Source organism: Rhagoletis pomonella, unplaced genomic scaffold, assembly GCF_013731165.1.
Source record: "Rhagoletis pomonella isolate Grant_MI unplaced genomic scaffold, Rhpom_1.0 Rhpom_scaffold_00003, whole genome shotgun sequence".
NCBI classification, from domain to species: Eukaryota; Metazoa; Arthropoda; class Insecta; order Diptera; family Tephritidae; genus Rhagoletis; species Rhagoletis pomonella.
This window is the reverse complement of record NW_023458557.1, coordinates 90200463-90206462: the sequence shown is the minus strand read 5'-3', so window position 1 is coordinate 90206462 and position 6000 is coordinate 90200463. Positions and strand designations below refer to the sequence as shown.

The window sequence follows — 6000 nt, the reverse complement described above, 5'->3', positions numbered from 1 at the left end:
AACTTGCAAGAGGGCACATCCGCTTCACTTTTGAAGCCTGGAAGGGATTAGGCATGCCGCTTGCTACATGCAAGCTCATTCTATGGGATCTGTCCTTTAAACTACAATAAGAAGTTACGTGGCCAAAATGAGACAAAGAGCGGCCGAAGTATCTCCTCATGCTGACCTGGGGTGACTAATAGCGTTTTCTTTTCTCGAAAAAAGGCCTTGTGTTAGCGCTGTCACATTTTCATGTTCTTTTCTCAGCCTTTTCACAAGGCTGCCTTTTCTGCCCTCAAATAAACGTGAGGGTGAGAGTTGCATGGTTGATTTTTAATTTAATCTTGTAAAAATTCAATTATTTTCCCTATCAGAAATAAGTGTTTTGCAACGCAAAGCAAGAGTTCCCATATAAAAGGGCAGAACTTTCTTTGAGAAAGGAAAACGCTATTAGTCGCAGCTGTGGGTCTGCTAACAGGCCATGTTGCCACCTGTTATGCGAATGCCCCGCACTTTATAGAAGAATACGATAGTTTATGGGTTCTAAATTCTTTGAAGACCTAACCGACATAGCCGAGGTAGGCATTCGGCAACTTCTGGGTTTCGCGAAATATGTGCTGGTGGAGTCACAGGCAGCCACTTCAACCTAATCTAACCTATTTATCAATTACTAAAGTTTATTGCTTAGTATGGAATGCAAAAAATCCCGTATTTCCACAAAAAATCCCATTCGCCCTTTTTAGAAATTAAATCCCGAAAAAGGGCGAAATCCAGCAAACTGGCAACACTGGCTGTGTACAGTATTGCCATGATGCAATAATACAAGTTGGTATCAGTTGTGACAGCTCGATTTGACACTGCCTTAGCTCAGTAAAATGAGAAGAGAAACGGGAAGAAATGAATCCCCATATGGGGGAAAAAAATTTCACATTTTCTCCTTAACAAAATTTCCTTTTTCATAGCATATTCGTTATGAAATGAAATAAAATAAGATAAAATACCTTTTTAAGAAAACAAAGTGTGTATACTGAGGAAAAATAAAAAACATTCAACTATATTAATGGGCAAAGAATGCATCATGCAGTATTGCAAGAATAAAAATTATCGTCGATGTTTTTGCAAAACCGCCCATCGACTAATTGCAAAACCGCTTATCTTACGGTACTCAAATTTTACAGGGGAGCGAAAAAACAGATTTTTTTTGAAGGCATTCCCTTGAGAGGTGGTATTTTCTCTGGCTATTATTTTACAAATCTGTTGTTTTAACAATGATTTTAGGATTCTTATCCATAAATCTCAGGGTTACCTAATATTTCCCACAACGGCGATTCAGGCGGTTCTGCAACTTGTCGATGGACGGTTTTGCAAAAATATCGACGATGTGTTTAGCTTTACAATTTTTGGTTTTGCATATTTTTTATTTTTATATAGTAAAATATGTATTCAAATGGTAGTCAAAATACGAAATCGAAAAAATTTTGCAAACGCCCAAGTCCACGGTACATGGAAACATAGGAAATTGAAATGGATTGTAAGCACTTGCGTCGTCTAAATTAGGACTAAAGTTCTCTACTATTTGTATACTTATGGTTGTAGTCTTCGCTAAGGTGTGGATTTTAATGTTATTCTCAGAAGTTTTAATTAAAATCTTAGCTGTTCATTTAAAAATACTTTTATAAGTTTAGTTAATAAATAAAACATTGCTTCATCTCTGTAGAACCGTTTTCAAGTTTATAATTTAGTTTAACAAAATTCTGTGCATATTTCACCTGTGCCCGACAGATGAAATCCACACATCAAGTTCCAAAACACACCTGCTGCATGCAACACTGCGCTTACGAGCCGTTCCTATTTCGATTATAGTGCGTTCAGTGTTGTTTTTGTGACAGCTGGAGTAGGTTGTTGGTCGGTTTTCGTTTGCGGTGGCGGTGTTTTTTGCAAGTGGATTTTTGTAAATCTGAAAAGAAGAAAAATTTTGTAGCGCGCAGACTGCGATAAGTGCACGACTCATTTGAGTGAATGCTTTTTAAATTACAAAATACATATGTGTAGTAATAATAAATGTAACGCATTTAGCCTAGACTAAACAGCAGTGGAAATCACAAGTCGGCTGCAAACAAATGTGCGCGCATATGTGAAAAAATTGCGAAGAAAAGAAAGACCAATTAAACGAAATATTCTGAGATTTACTTTAGGCTCTTGAAGAGTCAGTGGTTGGCGTAGTGTACTATGAATAGTGAATAGCTACCGTCGTCGAGCGCATTGTGCGCAGCAAAAGCAAAATTTGTTTGCTAGTTAATCAACATGGCCAAAGGCAAAGTGGCCGAGTGTGCTACTTTTCACTGAAATATTTATGTAGAGAGAAATCTCAAACCGATACGCTATCGCCACTTTTGAGTGGGCTCACGAGCAGAAGAATTCATAAAAAAGGTAATTTCATAGAAAGCTTTCATAAATTAATAATTTATTTATAAAAATACGAAATCTGGAAGTTAATGCCCCAGCGCCTAATCCCTGGGGAATGGCCAAACGAATAAGAAGACGCAAAACCCAAGCATAAGCAAAAACAACGTCCTGTATACAGATTTGATTTGCTAAGGTGGGAATGGTGGTGGTGAAATCTACGTACGCGAGCTCGAGTATAGTGAAAATAAAAGAAAACAAGAAGTGCGCCAGCAATCAACGTGCGGCGAAAAGGCAAAAATAAAATAAAAAAGTAGTTGAAGGTTATTTAAAATTTTCTGCTTTTATTGCTTTATTCGTCCCTTCCCCTTGTTGGTTTCGCGCTGGCGAACAAATCAAACAAAGAAACAAGTATTCAGAACAGTGGAAGCAGAGAAGTGCAGAACCAGAACGACTGAACGGTGTTTGCGTCGTCATGCGTCCACTCGCGTGTGTTTGTGTGTGTACTTGTGCTCATTGCATTGTTGTTGCTTGTTCTTGATCATTTCATTGTGCCCACTCAATGCAATGTAAACAAAAAATCAAGTGTCATCCGCCAAGCGCCGAGTTTCATAAGACAACAACAAAAACACAAAAGCAATAGAGCAACAGAATCAGTGCGATTCAGTTAGTTGGCATGCGTGCGAGCGAGATCGCTCTAGTTTGGCATATGGTAAAAAAGTGGAAAGTCATGATGTGCATGTGTGTGTAACATTGAGTGAGTGGTTAACATTTTACGCTGCTTCCAATAAGAAAATGCGGACTGTGCACACATTACGGACGCATGACTGTTAAATATCCGGGTTATTTGTTGAAAATTTTGTAAAAAACAAATTACGAATTAATGTGCAATAATATTTGTTTTCGTCAAATACAGTGTATTAATTACTGTAGCGAAGTTGTGGAACATTTACATACATTTTAAATTGTAATCGCTTTGTTACGCTGCATTGTAAGCAGAACAGAGCAAAAGCAATAAAAAGTGTAGAAACAGCAACGTACAAGTGTACAAGTGCAAGTGAGATAAGCGCTAAAAAGTGTCCAACGTCAGTAGCCGAAGTAGTGAGAGAGACAGTGAGAGAACGAGAACAGTAGTGCTGTAAAGTAGACGTGCGAGTGCTGGTAGGAGCAGCAGTAGCAGCAGCAGCAAAAACAGCGGCCAATGTAGAAAAATATGTAAAGCGAAATATTGCAAGTGTCAATAAACTCTACAAAGGTAAGCAACACAGCTACAAAAACAAAAAAAAAAACGAATAAAACACACACATATGTATGCAGGCATGCAACATGCAATGTATGAAACAGTAATGACAACAAAAAAAACCTTAAAGGTGCAACGTTGCAACGAGTTGTAGATACACATATTCGGGTACAGGTGGCTAGAGGGGATTGAAGTAGCTTAAATCGTGTTGGTTGCAAACATTTTTTTTTATCGCCCCATGGAACTGAGGTGTTGCCAATTTGTGCTCTTTTTCGGTTTTATTTTTTACGTTTTTGATAATAAAATTGTGGCAATAATTAAGGTTTATGGAAAAAAATTTAATACTCGAGTTAACTGTAATAAAGTCACGGTTGAGTGGCTGTATTTTTCATGCGCGAATTTTGAAGGTTGTTAAGGGCAATTGTAGAGTAAAGGTAGGAAAATAAAATGCGTGTTTAATGTGTAACTTTTTTTCAATGAGTTTACCGAATGGAATGCAAAACCAGTGAAATAAGTCAATCAAAACGTCTGCTAGATGACTAAAATTTACGATCAATCCAACATATTTAAACTGGTAAAAACTTCATTAGCTTCATACCAGCCGGCGGGAACTGCAGATGTGCGTGATCGAATTCAACAAGCCTATCTGGGCGATCTCCGAATCAGAGGGGCTATTCTCAAACGAGCTAGCGACAAATATCCTATCGCTATCGCAACTTTTCGGCATTCATAACACACATCGGCAACTTGCGATAGCGTTGCGGAAATTGTAGCTAACTCGTTTGAGAATAGCCACACAGGTATCGCAACAAGGATTTTAGAAACCTGGTCAATGGACACAAGCGGGAAAAGGTAGAACGAACACTATCAGACATGCAGAGCAAGCAAAAACTATGGAGGAATGGGAAATCTCTACCATCCGGCGAAACGAAAGAACAACTTAGTCCTTATAATTGGCAACACAACAATGTCGGATCCACGGACAAAGCGCACAAATTCGGCCGCCGAGTCACTCCAACTTGCTATACTGTAGGAGAAATGCAGGCCTCTGTCAGCAACGCCAAGTCATCTAAGGCATTTGGCTTAGATGCAATCTCCACGAAAATATTGAAAAAGACGATATCTGCCGAAGTCGGGTTTATCACTGCCTCTTTGATCATCCCATAGCTCCCTTCTTCACCCAGAGAAGAAGACAGTCGTCGGAGACTCGTATAGACCCATATGCCTCCCATCCTCGTTGGCAAAAACCGTAGAAGCAATAATCGCCACCCTCATGAAGCATCTCAAACTAGCCGAACACAGACATGGATTCTAAAAAACTTCAGGTATTGAATGTATACCTCCGTTACTGTTCAAAGTCTATTATTTGCCCCAGCTACCTCCGCCACAAGCAGAAGCTAAGTAAGTCAACCTTGCATACGATAGCCTCCTTATTACCTTAGAACCAAGGAATCTAATTAGGATATACGGTGCATTGTTAACGAACATAAGCACAAGTGTACATTAGGCATGTTTTATTCAACCATCACAAGCAAATAGCTAAATCTTGGTCAAATAAAACGAAATTAGCTTATTTCCTATGTTAGCCTAATTTTGACAGTTGTTTGACTGCAAATAGTGTCAAAGTGAGCTTTTGCCTCTTTCTGATTGGCTGAAGGAGAAAATTTTTGATGCTGATGGCAATGCCCCTTGTTCAATATACAAGCCAAGATAGCTTTTCATAAGCCAATATAATTATGTTGGGTAAGTCCTCCATACAAAATAAGCTAATAGCTTGAATTTCTGGGCAAATAAAACACGGCTAATATTAGTGCATCGGTAAGACTGAGAGAGACACAGCCGAACGCAAAACCCTTCGAAAAATGCACAAGCTTTGCAAGGATGAGCCACAATCCAGTTCAAGGAGTTTAGGGAAACCATAACGAAAGCTTAATAGCCGAAAACCATTGGCTAGACAGCATCCCTATGTTGATGTTGAAACAATCGCCAAAATCCATTGGCCAATGCTGATGCTAAAAAAAACTTTATGCACGGGAAGTCGAGTTCTACACTACACTCTTCAACCTATCTTTGGCCAGGAACACCATCCCTGATCCCGATACCGAAGCGAAAAGAAAACGCCGCACTAGAGGACTCTCTCTCTTGTAAAGACACTCGAGGCAATCACTACTCACAAGTAACTTGCGTTCAATGAAGAAAAAACGGGTAGGTAGTAGAGCTGTCAAACTATCGCCGATACTATCGATAGTATCGATAGTCTGATCACTTGAAATAACTATCGATAGTTTTAATACTATCGCCACTATCGTTTCATTGATAGCGTATTCTCTTTCATGGCTCAAAGAGAACAAAAATTGGCAGCATTATTTCATGAACGA

At 39.0% G+C, this 6000-nt stretch overlaps 1 protein-coding gene across 5 annotated transcripts in view; it reads left to right on the top strand.

Annotated features, from left to right (window-relative positions):
- Positions 1-1838: 1838 nt before the first annotated feature.
- Positions 1839-6000, top strand: part of LOC118735741 (nuclear hormone receptor FTZ-F1 beta) — an 87947-nt gene continuing 83785 nt past the window's right edge. For 2 of the 5 annotated variants that reach the window (XM_036465680.1, XM_036465683.1), the window contains exon 1: positions 1839-2409. The gene's annotated coding sequence lies outside the window, so the exon portion shown is untranslated. Of the gene's footprint in view, positions 3638-6000 lie in introns of all 5 variants that reach the window. The other 3 variants (XM_036465682.1, XM_036465681.1, XM_036465684.1) reach the window with 3 other exon arrangements.